This window comes from Eubalaena glacialis, chromosome 1 (assembly GCF_028564815.1).
Source record: "Eubalaena glacialis isolate mEubGla1 chromosome 1, mEubGla1.1.hap2.+ XY, whole genome shotgun sequence".
Taxonomy (NCBI): domain Eukaryota; kingdom Metazoa; phylum Chordata; class Mammalia; order Artiodactyla; family Balaenidae; genus Eubalaena; species Eubalaena glacialis.
Window position 1 is genome coordinate 150169652 of NC_083716.1, and position 22565 is coordinate 150192216.

The following is a 22565-nucleotide window of genomic DNA, read 5'->3' on the forward strand; positions in this document are numbered from 1 at the left end:
TAGGAGCACCTCAATACGTAAGGCAACTGCTAACAGCTACAAAAGAGGAAATCGACAGTAACACAGTAATAGTGGGGGACTTTAACACCGCACTTACACCAATGGAAAGATCATCCAAAATGAAAATAAATAAGGAAACAGAAGCTTTAAATGACACAATAGACCAGATAGACTTAATTGATATTTATAGGACATTCCATCCAAAAACAGCAGATTACACTTCCTTCTCAAGTGCGCACGGAACATTCTTCAGGATAGATCATATCTTGGGTCACAAATCAAGCATCCGTAAATTTAAGAAAACTGAAATCATATCAAGCATCTTTTCTGATCACAACGCTATGAGGTTAGAAATGAATTACAGGGAAAAAAACGTTAAAAACACAAACGCAAGGAGGCTAAACAATACATTACTAAATAACCAAGAGATCACTGAGGAAATCAAAAAATACCTAGAGACAAATGACAATGAAAACACAATGATCCAAAACCTATGGGATGCACCAAAGCAGTTCTAAGAGGGAAGTTTATAGCTATAGAAGCCTACCTCAAGAAACCCAAAAAATCTCAAATAAACAATCTAACTTTACACCTAAAGGAACTAGAGAAAGAAGAACAAACAAAACCCAAAGTTAGCAGAAGGAAAGAAATCATAAAGATCAGAGCAGCAATAAATGAAATAGAAACAAAGAAAACAATAGCAAAGATCAATAAAACTAAAAGCTGGTTCTTTGAGAAGATAAACAAAAGTGATAAACCATTAGCCAGACTCATCAAGAAAAAGAGGAAGAGGACTCAAATCAATAAAATGAAAAATGAAAAAGGAGAAGTTACAACAGACACCACAGAAATACAAAGCATCCTAAGAGACTACTATAAGCAACTCTATGCCAATAAAATGGACAACCTGGAAGAAATGGAAAAATTATTAGAAAGGTATAACCTTCCAAGACTGAACCAGGAAGAAATAGAAAATATGAACAGACCAATCACAAGTAATGATATTGAAACTGTGATTAAAAATCTTCCAACAAACAAAAGTCCAGGACCAGATGGCTTCACAGGTGAATTCTATCAAACATTTAGAGAAGAGCTAACACCCATCCTTCTCAAACTCTTCCAAAATATTGCAGTGGAAGGAACACTCCCAAACTCATTCTATGAGGCCACCATCACCCTGATACTAAAAAAAGAAAAAGATATTACAAAAAAAGAAAATTACAGACCAATATCATTGATGAATATAGATGCAAAAATCCTCCACAAAATACTAGCAAACAGAGTCCAACAGCACATTAAAAGGATCATACACCATGATCAAGTGGGATATATCCCAGGGATGCAAGGATCCTTCAATATATGCAAATCAATCAATGTGATACACCACATTAACAAATTGAATAAAAACCATATGATCATCTCAATAGATGCAGAAAAGGCTTTTGACAAAATTCAACACCCATTTATGATAAAAACTCTCCAGAAAGTGGGCATAGAGGGAACCTACCTCAACATAATAAAGGCCATATACGACAAACCCACAGCAAACATCATTCTCAATGGTGAAAAACTGAAAGCATTTCCTCTAAAATCAGGAACAAGATTAGGATGTCCATTCTCACCACTATTATTCAACATAGGTTTGGAAGTCCTAGCCACAGCAATCAGAGAAGAAAAAGAAATAAAAGGAATTCAAATTGGAAAAGAAGAAGTAAAACTGTCACTGTTTGCAGATGACATGATACTATACATAGAGAATCCTAGAAATGCCACCAGAAAACTACTAGAGCTAATCAATGAATTTGGTAAAGTTGCAGGATACAAAATTAATGCACAGAAATCTCTTGCATTCCTATACACTAATGATGAAAAATCTGAAAGACAAATGAAGGAAACACTCCCATTTACCATTGCAACAAAAAGAATAAAATACCTAGGAATAAACCTACCTAGGGAGACAAAAGACCTGTATGCAGAAAACTATAAGACACTGATGAAAGAAATTATGGATGATACCAACAGATAGAGAGATATACCATGTTCTTGGATTGGAAGAATCAATATTGTGAAAAAGACTATACTACCCAAAGCAATCTACAGATTCAATGCAATCCCTATCAAATTACCAATGGCATTTTTTATGGAACTACAACAAAAAATCTTAAAATTTGTATGGAGACACAAAAGACCCCGAATAGCCAAAGCAGTCTTGAGGGAAAAAATCGGAGCTGGAGGAATCAGACTCCCTGACTTCAGACTATACTACAAAGCTACAGTAATAAAGACAATATGGTACTGGCACAAAAACAGAAACATAGGTCAATGGAACAAGATAGAAAGCCCAGAGATAAACCCACACACCTAAGGTCAACTAATCTATGACAAAGGAGGCAAGGGTATACAATGGAGAAAAGACAGTCTCTTCAATAAGTGGTGCTGGGAAAACTGGACAGCTACATGTAAAAGAATGAAATTAGAACACTCCCTTACACCATACACAAAAATAAACTCAAAATGGATTCGAGACCTAAATGTAAGACTGGACACTATAAAACTCTTAGAAGAAAACAAAGGAAGAACACTCTTTGACATAAATCAGACCAAGATATTTTTTGATCCACCTCCTAGAGTAATGGAAATAAAAACAAAAATAAACAAACGGGACCTAATGAAACTTAAAAGCTTTTGCACAGCAAAGGAAACCATAAACACGACAAAAAGACAACCCTCAGAATGGGAGAAAATATTTGCAAACGAATCAACAGACAAAGGATTAATCTCCAAAATATATAAACAGCTCATGCAGCTCAATATTAAAGAAACAAACAACCCAATCCAAAAATGCGCAGAAGATCTAAATAGACCTTTCTCCAAAGAAGACACACAGATGGCCAAGAAACATATGAAAAGCTGCTCAACATCACTATTAGAGAAATGCAAATCAAAACTACAATGAGGTACCACCTCACACCAGTTAGAATGGGCATCATCAGAAAATCTACAAACAACAAATGCTGGAGAGGGTGTGGAGAAAAGGGAACCCTCTTGCACTGTTGGTGGGAATGTAAATTGATACAGTCACTATGGAGAACAGTATGGAGGTTCCTTATAAAACTAAAAATAGAATTACCATATGATCTAGCAATCCCACTACTGGGCATATACCCAGAGAAAACCATAATTCAAACAGACACATGCACCCCAATGTTCATTGCAGCACTATTTACAATAGCCAGGTCATGGAAGCAACCTAAATGCCCATCGACAGACGAATGGATAAAGAAGATGTGGTACATATATACGATGGACTATTACTCAGCCATAAAAAGGAACGAAATTGAGTCATTTGCTGAGACGTGGATGGATCTACAGACTGTCATACAGAATGAAGTAAGTCAGAAAGAGAAAACCAAATATCGTATATTAACGCATGTATGTGGAACCTAGAAAAATGGTACAGATGAACCGGTTTGCAGGGCAGAAGTTGAGACACAGATGTAGAGAACAAACGTATGGACACCAAGGGGGGAAAGCCGCAGGGGGGTGGGGGTGGTGGTGTGATGAATTGGGCAATTGGGATTGACATGTATACACTGATGTGTATAAAATTGATGACTAATAAGAACCTGTTGTATAAGAAAATAAATAAAATTAAATTAAAAATTAAAAAAAACCAAAAAACTAATACTAAACTTTCTTTGGGTTATTTGTATGGAAATATGTTAATATAAATGTTTCAGACATTACATGAAATTCCTAAAAATCTTATATGTTCTGGTATAATGTTATAAGTCATAATTCTAGTTATTACTTTAAAATGTGTATCTCAGAAATAACTAAATTTCCTTGTCAATTGCATTACTATGAACTTTCATCAAATCTTTAACCATGGTCATTTTTAAGTCTTTTGTCATTTACAGACAGTTCTGGGTGTACTTTGATGCTTTTGCAAAAATATTCCTATAAAAGGGTTTCATCTTCAAGGAATTCATGGAAAAGACTGACAAGTACAGGTTTCTGGTAACTGACTATACTGCTGAACTGAATGAATAAGCATTTTCAGAACTCTAATGGAAAACTGATGAATTCATAAAATTGCTAACAAAAGATCAAGATGAAAAACAAATTAATTACATGGGACTGAGTGAACTGATGAGGATGATTATAATATTTGTGACTTTGTGTTTGAATAGAAAAAAATGTGATGTAAATTTATGTAAAAAGAACTTAATGTAAAACAATGCCAGTCTTCTCACATATTTTCTCTTGTTTTGGAAAATACAGATATTTTCTGTTAAAAACGTGATTTATGCTGGAAAAAAAAAACCCACAACCTATATCAGTTTTATTTTTGAAATTTAGAAATATTGTTAATCAGGATACTTTTAAGAGAGCTGAAAGGCAACCATGGGATAAAAATAATTAGAGTGCATATAGATTATTTAAAGAACTACAAATCATTAAAAGAAAAATGGACAAAAGACTTGAAAATACTCTTTACAAAAGAGCATATCCAAATGATGATAACGGCAATGACAATGAAGAAAAACTAGGACTGGGAGTGGGAGAGGGAGGGGGAGAAGAGAAGAGAAGGAAAGAGGTCATCAATTCATTGGTTGTTAGAGAATGCAAATTAAATGAGATACATTACTCTCTTACTAAAGTAGCTAAATTGAAACAAACACGCAAACAAGTCTTGATGAGGATGTGGAGCAAAGGGAAACAACACTCTGTGCTGGTGAGAGAATAAGTTGTAAATCACTTTAGACAAGTGTGGCAGAATCTACTAAATCTAAATATAGACACACTGACTGTATGACCCAGCAATTCCATTCCATTTATTTATTTATTTATTGGTATAGTGTTCATGGAAGCACTATTCTTAATAGCCTTAACCTGAAACTATTCAAATAATTCACATCCTCAAATATAGAAAGCACAAGAAAAAATTATGGTATATGCACATGATACATACAGCATAACACTAAAAAAAAAAAAAAAAAAAGAATCCTGACACAAAGAGTACAGGCTATGTGATTCCATGAACATATACTTTATATAAACTGTGATAAGTACAATAATAAGCAAAATTCATTTATGTTCTTAGATAAATAGCATATTTGGGGGGAAATGAGGTCTTCTCTGAGGACTGGTAATATTCTGTTTCTTGATCTGGGTACTGGCTCCACAGATGTGTTCAGTTTGTGAAATGTATTGATATTATGTGTACACTTGTCTGCATGTTTATGATGCTTCAGTAAAATGTTACAAAAACAATGTCAGTGAGGGATAAGAAGAGGAGGAGACCGCTGAGGATGAAGTAAATTTGGTTGTATACTGATAATTGTTGAACTGTATGATGGATACGTAAGAGTTCACTCTACTATTCTCCCTACTTTTGTATGTTTGAAATTTTCCCTAAGAAAAAAGTAAAATTAAAAAATACAGTAAAAAGTTTTTAAAAAAAGAACAGAACTCTTTCTTACCAGGAGATATGTCCGGAATTTAACACCATCACAAAATAACTTCTGGAAAAGCTAACATATTTAATCATGATGTTTACTGATATACAAGTCCCTAAAACAACGCATGGCACATAGTAGTTAACTCAGTAATACTTGCTGAATGAAATAATGATTAAATCTGGAAGACAACATGGTTGAGATAATTACATTGTAGCAATAAGGCATTAAAAATGTCTCAAACTCTATATTAGGAGATTTTGTTTGTGGTGTGTTAGTGCAGAAAAGATAAAATCTGCCTTTTATGTACTCTGGCTCTACATTCTTCCCCATAGGATTAGAAATCTAAGTCACTTCCTTTGTAAAAGTAAGCTCCTTGTTTTTAGGTAACAATGTCTGTCCTCTCTGTGAAGAAAATGCTTCAGCTTTACAATCCTATCCAAGCTACTCATTTCTTTGTGCTTTCTTCCATCACAAATATGAGCTCTTTCATTCCAGGTAGCCAGTATTATATTTACAGAAAAATTCTATGAGTTTCCAGTTCCAAGGGATGAAAGCATATTTGAATTTTCACAGTATCTGCTTTTTAATAATGACAGAATAATCTTTTGGAAAATTTATTTTGTGCAAAAACAATTTTGGTTAAACATATAACTTTTCAGATTTTCTGTTTCTCACAAAACACTCAATAAACTCATCTCTTTTAAAATGTTAATAGCAAATCTCTCTAGAAAATATTTGTATATAGTTTATGTATACTTCAGTTGATCCTGAGACTTAGAACTATGGTTAAAAGTTCAAGTTCAAGTACATTTCACATCAATTAAAAAGATCTATAAAGTACTGTGGTACTGAGTTGTTTAGTTTCACTTCCTATATTATGTGTCTGTATTCCTGTCCCTCATAAATGTGAGTAAAATACCTTTAGATTATGATTATCATGCAAATAATAATAGATTTAAAAGATAATATATACAAATGCTACTATAAACTTCTCAAAGTTTCAAGTTTATGTATTTAAGATGTTCTGGACATAACCTGTTTGGTACTTATTTAACACTGACATAAATAACTACTTAGCCAAACAGTGGATTTGGACCCAAACTTAAGAGTGGGCTCCACTCCAAATCAGATATGGTGTCTCATTAACGAAAATGAAATCCTAAGCTGTAAAATACCTTTAAGTGGTTTTAAAATAAGAATAAAATATACTCAGATTATTAAATATTAAAAATTGTTTTAAAATAAATATCTGAAGTTTGAAAATGTATTCTTTCAAAGAGCCTGTTTCCATTCACACTTACATCCTTCCAACAAAAAAGTTTTTTGATAAAGACTCCAGAAGGATGTCCATTTGGATATGTTTTCAAGCAACATTCTATATTGATTGCAGGCCATTTGGCCGACAGTAATTAGTGGTTGAGTTTTACCACCTACCTTCAACGCCATCTGTTTTACAATAGAAGTGCTTAATTTAGAGTGTAGATTTTGCAAACTTTATAAAACAGGAAATCTGAGACAATGATTAAAGAAAGAATGATTGGGTTCCAAATTCTCTCTATTTCTAGTCCCATCTCCCTCCAATCCATTCTCCACACTGAAATAGAGTGAACATTCTAAAATATAAATTTGATTAAATTACAATCCTACTTAAAAACCCTTCATTGACTCCCTATCTTTCTTAGGATCAAGTCAATAATCATTTCGTAAGCCTTTATCCTCTGTCTTCTGAATACTCCTTCAGTATCATTTTTGAGGACTGCTTCTCTCACTTTCTACTATGGTTTTTCCTATGTTCATGCTCTCTTTTGTCTTCAATGTATTGTCTTCTTTACCTGATATTTCCCCACTCAACTCTACCAAAGTGTAGACTCTCAAATTCCAATTTACTCTTCCTGTAAGACTTCCCTGGAGTCTAAGTTAATATTCCTTCCTATAGGCTTCCATAGAACAAATGTTAATAGTAATTATTGAACTTCTCTCTCTGTGTTGCAATTGCCTATTTACTTGTCCATCTCCACCATTTCTCTAGAAACTTCCTGTTGAGAGTATGGATTACCTTTCATTTGCAATTACGTACAAAGTATTTAACATCATATCTAGCTTATAATAAGTTCTCAACAAATATTTGTTGAGACAACTAACGAATAAATCAAGAGAAACAAAGTTATTCAGTTTCAGTCCTGAAAACATAGGTCATAAACAGTACAAATGTAGTCCTATGTTATTGTAAATGTTCATCATCCTGAAGGCTTACACTCCAGGTAAAACATGCTTCTTCAACTTAAACTTGTAACATCCAGGTCTCCAGTTCTTAAAGTTTACACAGTGGCCTTTTCAATGTAATTCCCCCTCCATACTGAATTTGTTATTAAGCAACTTATACGGACAACTGAGTTTTTCTCAAAAGTCTCCCTAAAGAGATAGAAACAAAGAATATTTGACCAGCCACAGTTAAGTTTAAGAAAGATGAATGATTCATCAATTTCTCTGGCTTGTTTTGTTTTCCTCTTCCAAGTCACATGAATTGTTTGCCACCTGAATATTTGTCATTTTTATTTTAATGTTCGCTTATGTCAAATACAACTTGGATCTCTGACCAATGAATAATTTATGGCTGGGGACTCTTTTTAGATGGAAAAACTCCCTCCTGTGTATAGCTAGCTGTGCCAATTATAATAAGTAGCCAATTCTGAACAAAAACAAACAACCACCTGAAAGTTCCTGTCATAGCTAAACAGAAAATAGCTTATGCATCAATGGAGGGCATTAGAGCATCAATAAATTGAATTTGTTGCAGGGAAAAAATTGTCTGTGTAACTGCTATTCAAAGTTCCTCTCCCTGACAGGATCCAATTGTGTCAAGAAACTAAGTAAATATGCTTAAATTCAAACACTCAGAGAAAACTGAAAAAGGCTATAGAAATTATCCAGCCAGACTTCTGTATAGAATAAGGCTCGTTTGGGCTTAGAATACTTCCGAGAGTCTAAACAACTCTGTCCATAACCTTTATAGTGACTATGCTGTTTCATTAATGGTCAAGAGTGTATCCCTGTCTAGACGCAAGGCAAATTTGTACTCAGAAAATAAAATTCTGTTTAAAAAAAAATCAGTCTAGGCCAGTCTACCTGACTTAAGGTACTTTAAATATAGTATTCTTCAACTTCCTTGATATCTGATTCTTTTTCCTTTTTTCCTTACAGTCATAAAGAGTATGAATGCATTTCTGACGTTTGACTGTTGACAGCTCTCAAGCTCCGCCCCTCCCTCTTTGGCTTCAGCTCCACATCTGGGAAAGGCGGTAAGAAAGCCTGGGTGTGCTTTCCTTGGCTGCCAGTGGTAAGTTCAAATCACACAAGCCCCTACTTGTGACAGAACCCTCAACCTTAGCCCCACTACTCTACCACTATAAAAACCCAAGTTATTCCCCTCTCCCAGTTCTTTTAAGCTATTACAGACCTGCTTCAGAAGCCTGCCCTGCTCTCCTTCAGAAAGCCTCCTAATGAGAGTAATAAACCTTTTTATACCATCTTGGAGCATGAAAATTACATGTGACTACATGAGTCTCAACATCCACATAAAATTTTGAGTGTTCACAGAATCTCACATGTGGTCTATAACTGGAAGTCAAAGTATTAATGCACAAGAAGGCTGTGAATCTACAGAATATATTTCAAATAGGAGTGAGAAAGAAGCAGAATAAAATTATTAACAACAAAAACCAAAGATCAAAACAGGTTAAGTTCACTTTAGAAATAAAATGTGTCACACATATCCAAGAACAAACAGATCTATGTTATTTCATTACAAATAATCTGGATAATCGTCAGGACTGTATAATCTGCAGACAGTGTCAATCAGTTTACAAGACCAAAGTAGAAGGTAAATAAAAACTGAAACAGGTAGGAACTGTTCAATGTTCCAAATTTATTTTACATGGTGACAAGATATTAAAACAAAGGTATATCTCACCATGGGAAAGACACATTCCTGGAAAGTAATTTATAAAATAGTATAGCATTCTAACATTTTCTCAATGTTATATTGATTCCCAATATAAAACAGATGATACATTCTATACAAGAAAAAAAATCATTAACCCACTTATTTAAAAGTTGTTTTTAAATAACTCATTCAAGATGGAGAAATTAATATCTTTCTCAAGCTTAATAACATTTTTTAAAGTTAATTCTATTAAGGTATAACTTACATATAATAAAACGCACACAAGTGAACAGTTTGATGAGTCTTAACAGATGTTTATAGCCATGTTACCACTGTAACAATTAAGATATAAAATATTTACAACATTCAGAAAGTATTCTCATGTCCCTTTGCAGTCAATTTATCTCTAAACTTCTTCCCAGAGAATCACAGATCTTATTTCTATCACCCTAGAATTAGTTTTACCTGTTCCCGAAATTCACATAGATGGAATTATACTGCATGTGTGCATTTGTGCATGATTTCTTTTGTTCAGCATGTTTTTGAGATTCATACACTTTGTTACATTATTTTCATTGCTGTGCACTATTCCATTAGTAATAATACACAATTTGTTCATTCATTCACCTCTGGTGGACATTTGGGTTGTGTCAAGTTTTTTTGGCTCTTATAAAGATGCTCTGAACATTCACGTGCAAGTTTTTAATTGCAAGGCCATAAAGTTTTTTCCTACCTTTTCTTCTGACAGTTTTATAGCTTTTGCTTTTACATTTAGGTTGATTATCAATTTCAACTTAATTTTCTCTATCGAGATAGGTAAAAGTCAATAGTCATTATTTTTCCTTTCAGAAATCCATTTTTCGAGCATCATTTCATTTAATTACCCAGGAATCTTTGTAGAAAAAATAAACATGTATATGTGGGTCTATTTATGGACTCTCTATTTTGTTCTACCAATCTTTGTGCTTATCCTTACCCAAGTACCATAGAGATTTGATAAGCGAAGCTTTTATAAAATTCTAGAAATCAGGTAGTGTAAATCCTTCAAATTTTTTTTTTTTTTTCAAAATTGATTTGGTTATTCCACCGTGTTTGAATTTCCAGGTACATTTTTAAAACAATTCCAGTTTCTACAAAAATACTTTCTAGGATTTTAACTCACATGGTGTCAAATCTATAGATCAATGATCAATGTGAAGAGAATGGACATTTAACAATATTAAATCTTCCAATTCATGAAGCTGGTTAACTCTTCTTTAATTTTTCTCAGCAATGTTTTGTAGTTTTCAGTGAGGATACATTAAACAATTTTTCTTAAATTTATTCTGAAATATTTCTTTTGCATGCTTTCGTAAGTGAAAACTATTAAATTTACTTAATTATTGTAGCTTCTTTGTAGACTGCTTCAGATTTTCTACATAAACAATCATGCCATCTACAAACAGCAACAGTCATTTTTCTTCTTCTCCAATTATTATGTATTTTATTTCTTATTATTACCTTATTCTGTTACCCATGACCAACATCAAAACTTTGAATAGAAGAGGTAGAGAGTAGGCATCTTTGACTTCTTTCAAAACTTAGGGAGAAAGCATTCAATATTAATCATTAAATATAATGTAAGTAATACCTTTTTCATATATATGTGCTTTATCAGATTGAGGAAATTCCACACTATTCCTAGTCTGCTGCAAGTTTTTGTCATGGATGGGATTGAGTCTTGTCAAAACCGTTCTCTGCAATCACTGAGTTGATCACAGAATTTGTCTCCTTCATTCTGTTAATGTGAGGAATTGAATTGACTGATTTTTGAATGTTGAAACCACTTTGCTTTCTTTGGACTACCTCCTCCTCTTGCTAATGATATATTATCCTTTTTTATATTGCTGTCCTAAAATTTTATTGAGGATTTTTGCACCTATGTTGATAAGGGATATATATAAATTTTATTAATGATTTCAAGAAGTGAGTTGTTGGCATGGACAAATTTCTCTAATGTTTGGTTTATAGTGGATAATTTGGTCTTCTATTTTTAGCTTGTAAAAACATTTTTACCCTCCAAGGACTCCTTTAGATGTATACCATAAAAAATTTTTAATATGTTACATTTTCAATATCCTGTATCTCAAAACTTTCATTTGTGTGCTTGTAATTTCTTCTTTGATCCATGGGCTATTTAGGAAAGTATAATTTAATGCCCAAATGTTAGGGGATTTTACACTCATTATTTTGTTATCGAATTCTAATTTAACCCATCATGGTCAGAGAACACAAAATGTAGGATTTCTAGCTTCATTTATCTTGAGAGCTATGAAAAGTCCAAGGTGTTTTCTAATATTCTCCACCTTGGCAAGACTCAAACACTAAACTGTGTCTCCTCTGTGGATTTTGTTGAGACTTAGAGTAAGTCTAAAGTAGATCTTCCTCTAGGACATGGTCATTATGACTAAGGCATGTTTGTTTCTGTTGTCTTAGTTGCATGTTCAGGGTGTTAAGATGATTTCTTCACTCTGACTAAACCAGAGTTCCACCATCTCCCAGCACTGCTTAATTTCTAGTATCTCTGTCTGTTTTCTGCCCCGTAGCAGTCAATTTTTGGCAAGCCTTGCATAATCTCACCTTTTGCATGGGTAGCTCTACCTCAGGTGAAGAATTTGTGGGGATCCTTCTGTTCTGCATACACTTCCCCGTGCAGTCCATTGCTCTCCAATGCTCTGCCCATCAGATTCCAGCCACTTCAGCTGCCCTGAACTCTGATGTCCTCAACTCAGTGGATCTACCATGATCTTCTTGTACTATAGCTATCTGCATTGCACTCAAGGAAGTGTCCCCATGCAGAGAGGCAGGGAGAATATGGGTTTCATTTCATGACTTTCCCATTTTTATTACATCACAATCTTACTCTGCCTATTGTCTGATGTTTGAAAACTATTATCTTATATATTTTCCCCAGTTTTATAGTTTTTTTTTTGTTTGTTTTTTTAAGTAAGAAATCTAGACCAGTACTAGTTACTTGATCAGAACCAAAAGTGAAAGCTTGTTTAATTGTGTTTGTTTGTTTTAAATTCTTGGGTCAGCATCTTCCATCAATTCCAGTTTCCTTTAAAATGTATAAAAATGTCAAAGCCAGGTAATTTATTCAGGAGTGGGAGTTTTTTTGTTTAAAAAAAAAAGTTGCCCGACTATGAAAATGCGAGAGAATTAGAAAAGGGGTCTTATGTACTCAGACACCCAGATGTTTAAAGGAAATACAGCCCTGATCAAAAGATAGTTTTTATTGCTATGAGAAGAACAAAAGAAAAAGGGAGAAGTTCTGCCTGAGATGTGTCAGCAAGAGTGGAGACCTGACCTTCTAACAATATCCAAGCAGGAGGGGTTATTATGCAAATTGATGTGTCCAGCTGTTGTTCTTTTCTGTGATGGATAAAGTAAAAGGAAATAGGCTCAAATTGCAGGATGGGGGACTAAGGTTTGGCAGCTTTACAAATGGCCCTTTACTTACTGACCCAAGGAAAGTGATAGCTGATTGCAGGAGGGTATTAAGGAATACTGATTTCAGTTTGATTTATTGTTTCTCCATCCCCAATCAGAACACAAACCAGTTGATGCTACACTGTTAGGATACTGTGTTTAACTTACATGTTATATAGAAATTTTATACATAGTAAAGAGTACAGAGAAAATTTTATAGATTAAAAAAATTTAGAATTATATTCTTCTAAAACAGAGAAAGTCATTTTTATCTCCCTGAATTGATTTTTTTAAAGTGCTTTAGTTCAATGGTTTCTGATTCATATATAGCACAATCATAATAGTAGAAATACCTGATGTATATACAGGAATTTAGAGTTTTCAATAACTTTTCACCTCTATTATCTCATTTGTTGTTTCAGATATGCTATTTCCATTTTATAGAACAGGGAACTGGGGTCCATGAAAGGTGGATAACTTGGCCAAGTGAGTAGTGATAGGTCTTGAAATGCTATTTCAATATCAAACTCCTCTTGTTCAGCCTACTAATCTTTTCACTGAAGCTTCTAGGGGTCTCTCAATAAAGTGGTGATGTGCAGCTCTAAAGTTCCTCTGGACAGTGGCAAGGGGCTTGACCAGAAAAGCCAATCGCAGTGCCTGTCATACTCTCAGACTCTTTTAGAAACTCTTCTCAGGAACTCGAAGCTGGAAATAAACTGATAAAATAAGCAAGTTCTGCCAGAAAGTCTAGGAGCTAACATGGCAACCTGGAGTCAAGAGGAAGCAGAAATTATAAATATTCAGAATTAGATATGCAGGAGCAAAAGAATCACTATTAGAGGGTGGAAAGGGCAGATGGCTGTTGAATTTCAAGGGGAAAAAAGAGAAAGAATGAACAAGTAGATGTACATGTGCATGTAACAGAGCAGGGTCAACATACAACACTAAGAGAATCGAAGATCTTTTGCTCCTTAGGTCCCCCTCACAGTCTCTGATTCTGAATCAGTTCCTGGGAAGAAACCCTCTAGGGGCAGGTTTCTTATGATTCCCCTTCTACCTGAAGGCAGGCTCCACTGTACTCTCTTGCCATGTGTGCTTTCTGAAGCTGCATTGTTGAGCCCTTCCTGGCTACCTGGGTATATGTATCTTCCCAATATCTCTACCATCTCCCAGTATTTCAGATTTCTTGAAGATTATTTGTCCCTTGTCAACAAGATACCTGAAATAAACCATATCACATAGCACTGAGTCCAGCAGCTGATAAAGATTTAATGCTGCAGATCAGAATAGAAATCTCTGAGAAAAATAATTTAAAATAATAATGACACTAAGTTACATCAAGCTGTTTGGTTAGTAGGGTACTCAGAAGCGTGCACTGTTGTGAAAGAAATGTATGTATCAGAGATGGGGAAATGAGCAGAGGGCTTTTCCTACACATCTTATTTCTTTGAAATCCTAGGGCAATTATTTATGGTCACTCCTGCAAGATGCAATTTGTATTCTAATCATTTAAGGTACTTTATCCTTTGCATGCCTGGCTACCTATAGTGAAACTCTTTGGAGGTGAAGAATTCTGTATCATTTTCTTTATATATTGCTTCACAGTACTGAAACCATGTGCTGTCCTGTACTCACAGCAGTACCTTTGAAATAGTCACCGACCAAAGAAAAGAGGGTTGACAGGACTGCATGCTTTATATTCCTTGACATTTAATTTAATATTCATAAAAGCCTTAATAATTATGTGCTATCACACGTGAGTATATGGTGTCTCAGAATGACATAGCTGTTGTTCCACAATTTATATGTCGCAGAGTTAAAGTTTGAAACCAGCAACTCTGATTTAGTAGCCTCTGTTATTTCCCCCACCCATCCCGAACGCCCATCAACTCCTCCATTCACTCATACAACAGAAATTTAAGAGATGACTGCGCCAGGCATCGGAGATAGACTGTGGGACTGGGGATACAGAGTTGAGTAACAGCAACAACAACAATAACAAAACCCCAGAGCATTACGGAGCTTCTACTCTAATGAGTCTCTTGAACTTTATGGCTCACAGATTGTCCCCAGTCAGTGATCTCTATTCATTTCTTCTCCCTCACCTTGCATATATGAAGTCCAGTGTGCAAGACTATCACTTTGCATATACAAAATTAAGTATCATGCCCCTTCAGCTTTCTTCATACGGCCACCTGCCACTTACCCATCACAGACCTCCATGCCCATGGTTAAGAAATAAGCTTCTGTCTGAAGGCAGTGAAGGCATATACGTGTCCAAAGGCCGGGTAGGGTAGATAATTTTTTTCACAAGATTCTCTGGCTTTCAATAACAAATTTTATTCTTGCTATGTCACATTTTGAAGTTAATTTTAATTGGAAAAACCTTCTTAGTTATGGTACTGAATTATGTCCACCCAAAAGATATGTTGAAATTCTCTCTCCCAGTACCTCAGAATGTTACCTTCTTTAGAAATAGTGTTGCAGATGTAATTAGTTGAGGTCATACTAGCGTTGGGTAGGCCCCTAACCCAATCTGACTCATGTAATTATAAGAAAAGGGAAATTTGAACACAGAGATTCACAGAGGGAGGACAACTAGAAGAGACACAGACAGAAGACAGCCATGTGATGGGGGAGGCAGAGGATGGAGTGATGCATCTATAAGCCAAGGAATGCCAAGGATGGCTGGTGAACACTAGAAACTGAAAGAAACAAAGAAAGATTCTCCCCTTCAGGTTTCAGAGAGAACATGATCCTGCTGACATCTTGATTTTAGATTTCTAGCCTCAAAAACTGTGAGACAATGAACTTCTGTTGTTTAAACCATCCAGTTTGGATAACGGCAGTCCTAAGAAACTATTCCATCTTTCCACCTCTTTCTTTTTTCATTATCCACCCCCTTCTCTTTTACTTCTTTTTTACTCTTTCTTCCCTCCTCCCTCTTCTTCTACTTCTTTGTATTCTGTTCCATCACCTCTCACTCATCTACTTTTATAGATCCCAATGGCAAGAATCAAAAAGCCACTCTGCCACCATTTCTTCCTACTTGACTTCCCAGGTCTGACATCTTCTTGGTAGCTCCATTGCAGAACCCCTGTCAGAGTTGTTTAATAAAGATCCCCTTTTATTTATGAATGTTAAGCAATGCCTAGAAGGTTCAGAAACTCTCCTCCCAGTCCATATTACAAAATGCATGAACTGATGGAAAAGTCTTGGAGCAATGTTGCTGCTCCCATTTAAAGATGCTGAAGCATATGTTTCATTGGTCCTCTGGCATCTTTATGCCTTCACAGACAGGCAATCTACTTCCTTCAGAGTTATTCAGTGCACAGCAAATGACTAGCAAGTCTTAGAACATGTAAATGTGTGGATGCTTCCCAGTACCAGGTAGAAAGGGCATTTTTCCTCAGTCCTCAGTGTCACAACTAATTGTGTTTTGCCTCTCACTGAAGCACTGGGTCACTTCACGAAGCAATTTTCTACTCCAGATAATCACACAACCCTGCTGGCTATGCAAATAATCTAGTATAGAGCATCCTTCCTGAAAACCTTTTCTCAAGGAAATGTTATTTCAAGACCTGATTTTGTGCAATGAAAAAGGAACACTTGTCACTGGCTATTTCCTTCTCTAAACGTCTCAGCTTGCAAAGTTTTCTTGGTTACTTTGTCCTTTGTTGTCAGGAACAATAAAGAACAAGAAAAAGGCACAAAACCATTAGCGAGACCTCACTACCTTTTTGTAGGTCAATGTAATTTTATATGTATAATACACATTTTAAAACAGTAACAAATAATATTTTATAGGCTGTTTTGTGTATTTTATTTAGCAAATAATTACGAAGGGTTTTTATTGTTCCTAGAAACTGATGTAAGAGAGTCAGAGCTAAAACCAATGTAATCTATTTCCTTATGGAGTTTTCAGTCTAGTGGGGGAAGCAGACACACATCCAGATGACTGCCTCTGTGTACAGGCTGTGTGGGGCAGGCTGGGTGGTACACTGGAAACTGCACAAGATCTGAAGTCAGATCATCTGGGTTCAAATCTTGGCTCAGCCACTTGCTAGTCTCCGATCTTGAGCAAATTAGTTAAACCGTCTAAGCCTCAGTTTTCTCATTTGTAACTAGATTCCCCAGTCATGGGGCTATTTTGAAGGCTTTACAAGTTAATGTACATAAAGCCTTAGCATAGTTCTGGATACACAGGGAGCTCTGAGGAATAGTAAGCTTCTGTTCTACAAGGGGAAAGAGCAGTTGGGCAGAGGGACTGAGTGAATGTAGCCCATCGCAATAAGAACGTTGGTGTGGAGTATTAACTATCTGGAAGCTATTCAACTCTGGCTGTGCTGAGTAGCCTCACAGATCTGTTTAACACTCTCCATAGAGACCAACTAGTGACAGCAACCAAAAGAGGAGGGGAAAAACTATAGAACAACGACTTAAAAAGAGTCAGTGACATTATCACCACCTGCCCTTGCCCCTTCTCCTGAGGTATCAGCAGCTGCTCCAAGGAAAACACTATCTGTGTCACACACAGCAATTACTTGGTTGATTTCTCTGCAAGCAGTTGCTATTTTTCTGTTGACAAGGCACGTTGAATTGATCACTTGGCATTACATAATATTCAATTTACTGTCTCATAACACTTTATTTGTTTTATATAAGGAGTTGTGTGCCAGAGGGCTCTGACGATGTTGAAAACACATCATTTCAGTCACTCACCTGCACTGCTAATGGTTTCGCTGCCAGCTTTTTAAGCTTGAATTAATTTGGCAACTTAGTGCTCAAGTGAAAAAAGTAGAGAATCTATTCCTGAACATAGGTAAAGCCAGCTGGAGGCTGAGGTGTAAGGAAGAGAATTTGTTTTGTTGGAGGTTGTGACACAGACGCCAGATTTTTACCATTTGTAATACCAGGTTTTTTAAAAAAAAATAAACTTTTAATTTTAGAACAGTCTTAGATTTACAGAAAAGCTGTGAACTAGTTCCAAGAGTTCCCATACCTGTAGCATGCAGTCTCCCTGCTATTGTTAATGTCTTATATCATGTGTGGTACATTTGTGGCAACCACTGAAGCAAGTGTGATGCATTACTGTGAACTAAATTCCATACTTTATTTAAATGTACTTAGTTTTTACCTAATGTTCTTTTTCTGCTTCAGGCTGTCATTCAGAATACCACATTACATTCAGTATACCACATTACATTCAGTCATCATGCTTTCTTAGGCTCCTCTTGGCTCTGACGGTTTCTCAGATTTTCCTTGTTTTCAATGACCTTGGCAGTTTTGAGGAGGAGTGTCAGGCATTTTGTAAAGTTGTCCCTAAATATTTTTATATAATTTTTCTCTTTATGATTAGACTGAGATTTGGGGTTTTGTAAAGAAGATGACAGAGGTAACGTTCTATTTTCGTCATCACATCATATCAAGGGTACATGCTATCTGTAAGACGTATCATTTTTGATGTCAGCCTTCACTGCCTGGCCAAGGTGATCTTTGTTTCCACTGCAAAGCTCCTCTTTTCTTCCCCATTTCCATCCTGTGCTCTTTGGAAGGAAGTCATATAAGAGGTAGGATCTATGCTCCACCACCTTGAGGGCAGAGTATCTACTTAAATTATTTGATTTTCATCTGTGCTTGAGATTTGTCTATTATCTCCCATTTATTTATTTATTCAATTATTTATATCCATATGGACTCACAGAGATTTATTTTATACTTTGGGTTCTAATCCAATACTGTGTTTATTTTGTTGCTAAATTGTTCCAGCTTTGGCCAGTGGAGCTCTTTCTATTGGCTCTTGTGTCCCTTTTACATACCCGCATCATGGTGGGTTATTTTGTTTTGGAGGGCTGTTTTTGAACACTCCCTTACTTTCTGGCAACACAAGATACTCCAGGGTCACCTTGTGCCAGCCCTAGAATCAGTTATTTCTTCAAGCATGGATCCTTTTATTGGAGAATGGTATTAGAATCTGAGATCTGGGTGTTGGATATGCTTGTTGCTCCTGGAGGGTCCTTGATTCTGATACCAGCTTTGTTACCACTAGGATTCCCTAGGATCTCCGGGGCCTCACACTGCCCAAGACCCCACCCTATAGTGGCTCATCCCACACAGTTCTTCTTCAGCAGCTTGCCACAGGACAGCCGGGCTAAACCATCTTCTTTCCCTTTCCCCCCATCAAAAGCTATCCACCTGTGTCCTGTTCCTTCACTGCTCTTGCCATCAGCTTCTGAAGATAATTAGTTATTTGAACCTTGCACAGACTCTTCCAGGTGATTTTCAATAAATATTTGTTACACTGAATTGAATCTGATAATCTAATTCCCATTAAATTGTCAAAAACTGATAATGGATTAAAGTGTCACTACTCACACGAGATAATTGAATTTTTAATAGAGAATTTCTGAAGACACAGCTCTTTCCCAAGAAAATGACACCGAAACATGGCAGATGCTTGGGAAGATGTATATAAGCAGATAAACCTTAATTTAGTGGGTCCTGGCCAGCATTTTGAAAAATCAAAAGAGAATGGAAAATATAACGCCTCACATATAATTAGAATAAACATTGCTTTGTGAAGATTTGGGGGATGTGTGTTTATGTGTGTGTGTGCACACCGAGTCATGATGTACATCACAACACAGCTCACAAGGTCTAAGTGGCTAGTCTTTCTATCATTTTGTATAAGGATATAGAGGATATTAGAAATTTTAAGGATTACTGTGCCACATCTCAATTTGGCAAAGCAAATCACTTTGGTCCATTTTTTCTTAAATTCCTTTGGAAATATTTCACAATCATTGTTTTGGTCAGTGGCATGCCGTACCAGTAAGTCTGGCTTTTATGTATAGGAAAAGATATGATGCATATGTGATAGGAGATCACATTCTGTCCTTTTACTTTCTAGCTTATTATCTCTATTAAGGGATAGTCCCATCCACCTAGATGTCCGGGCAAGCAACGAGACGATACAGTGTAGTGGTTAAGCATTCAGGCTCTGCTTTATTCATGACATAAGCTCTGCCACTTCTTAACTGTGTGGTTTAGCCCAGGAGCCTTAATTTTTCCTGTATGTAAAATGGGACTAATATTAGTATTTACCTTACAGGGTTTTTGTGATAGAAAGATTTAGTATGGTATACCTTCAATTAACATGGTCAATAAATAAGTCAGTAGTTTGTGGACTGCAGATCACACCTCCTGGGTGGATCAGGAAATCCATTTAATGGGCTGTGTACAACATTAAATAATAAAATAGACTAACATATCATGGCAGAGTGCCCGCAAGTAGTTAGTGTAAATTTGATTCACAAAACTTTGGTTCTGTGTCCGGCTGTCTGTGTCTATATTTATGTGTGTCTGTGTGTGTGGATATTGGGTCACTAGGTAAAATGCATTCTTACTGATGGTCATAATCAGAATATTTGAAATGTCAGACAGATCTTTCCTCCCCCCAAACTAAATTAACCCCTCCCCATCCTTCCATTTTAAGCTCAGTTGTTCCTCTTTCAAATAACCTTTCTTTACCTGCCTGTCTGATTTAAATCCTTTATCGCATCATGAAACTCTGAATTCTATCACTTAGCTGTAATTTTACGTTTGTTTATGTGATTGTTAGATTAGCAGCTGTATCACCCTTTTTAGGCTGTAAGCTCACTGACGGTCATGACTGGTCTTTTTTTTTTTTCTTTTGCTCACTCCTATATTCCTTGCATCTAACACATGCCTGGCACACAAGACCTGCTCCATAAATATTAAATGACTCAATGTATCCTCCATTTCCTCCAACATAACCCCACGTGTAATCCAGCCATTAAGTCCTGTGGATTCTTTCTCCTTAATATCTCTCAGGTCCACCAACTTGGCTGTATTATTTAGAGAACTTAATTCTTCTTGCCTGAATTTCAGCAATATTCTTCTAACTGATCTCCTTATCTATACCCTGCTGCTTTTCCTCCCACTCCAATCCAATTAATTTTCTCCCTAAGTGATTTTTTTTACTAAAATAAAAATATGATCATGACACCCCTCAGCTTAGTATCTTTCAATGGCATCTAATTGCCCTCAGAAAGAAGTTCAAATCCTTTATTATGTAGGGGGTACAGACATTTGCAATCATAGTGCCTTTGTGCAAAATTTTTAACTTTATTTTCTTATAACTGAATTTAATTTTCTGATTCTGAACTGTATCTGGCTGGTTCAGAATCAATTTAGTCACTTTCATGTAAACTCAGTCCAACTTAGTGATTTTTCAGTCAATTAGGATTATATTTCAGTCACATAAAGGATTATAACTCTCTTATTTCCTTGTACTCTTCTCCTAGGGGTTGAATCTAATCTTTGGGTGATGAGGGAAGGTGACTGGGGTGGTTTACACAATTGCCACCATCATGTTCTAGGGAGAAGGCTTTTCCTTCTTGCTCTCGATCTGCTCCAGATCTACACTGGCCTTGTAATTCTGGCTGTGTTCTCTGATTCTCAGTTGGACATGAGCAACTCCATCAAGGGTGATCTGGGTAGTCTAGGTCTGCCTTGACTCCTTTAGCATTCCAGTGATGGCGGTCCATGGTAAAGACAATCATTTAGTCTCCCTGTCTCTGCAGGCAATTGTCTATGCCACAGCCTTCTAATGAGTGGCCCCTGTGTCACCATATTAATGCCCAAGTCCCCTCTGGTACTTGTGCTTTGTTCACTCATGCTCTCTCTCTCTCTTCCTCTTCTTCTTCTCCTTTCCTCTTTCCTCCTTAAATATGATGCTTCACTCAGAACATATGGGAATGGTCATATGTCATGCCTTTTAGGAACTGAGACCTACTAATGGGCTCTCACACTGCCCCTAAAACCTTTCACTGAGTATTTGATTACCAGGCCCACACACAGTTTTGAGAAGCACTGCTTTTCCCTTCTTTCCAATTCCCCAAACTTCAAGGCCTCAAGGGGGGATTCTAGTCTGTAAGAGACCCTTGTATCACTCAGCACTTGCTAAACCCTCCAGAATACGATCCAACTGTATTTTCTCTCCAAAGTTTACAGGCTTTTTAGTGCCAGGAATGAAAGGAAAAATTGAACTATGCCCTCTTGCATCCCTTATTTCAACTTTGGAATTTATATATCATAAATTTGTTTCTGTTTATGTTATTGTCCCAATTTGAAAATCTCCCTCTGTAATTCATGTTTATCCAAACACTTCCGTAGGGGCCTGTATGGTTGTAGTTAAAGACGGCATTTACTTTATTTTGCCAGACACTATTCTAAGCACATCCTGTTGTTATTTTATTTAATTCTCACAACAAACTTCTGAGAAAGGTAGAATTATTTTTCTAATTTTACCAATGAGAAAACAAAAGTACAAAAAGGAAGAAACCTGTTTCAGGTTGTACAACAGGTAGTAAGACAAAATCTAACCCAGGAACTCTTAATCTGGAGTCTTTGCTGTCAATTTTGTCGCTATGCTGCAAACACCTCCATGGTTTATAACACCTCAAACCTTGGTACCAGATGCGCTAAGTTAGTGGTAGAATGTTCCTTCTCTGTTTTCCTTCTTATCATTTGAAATTCAATTCACTTCATTGTCTCCTCTGAAAGGTTTCTTTTTAATCACCTGTCTCCCTCCCCTCCTCTAGTCTGATTTCACATGCTCCAATGGCTGGTTTAACTAACTTTGGTCTCCCACTAGACCATGA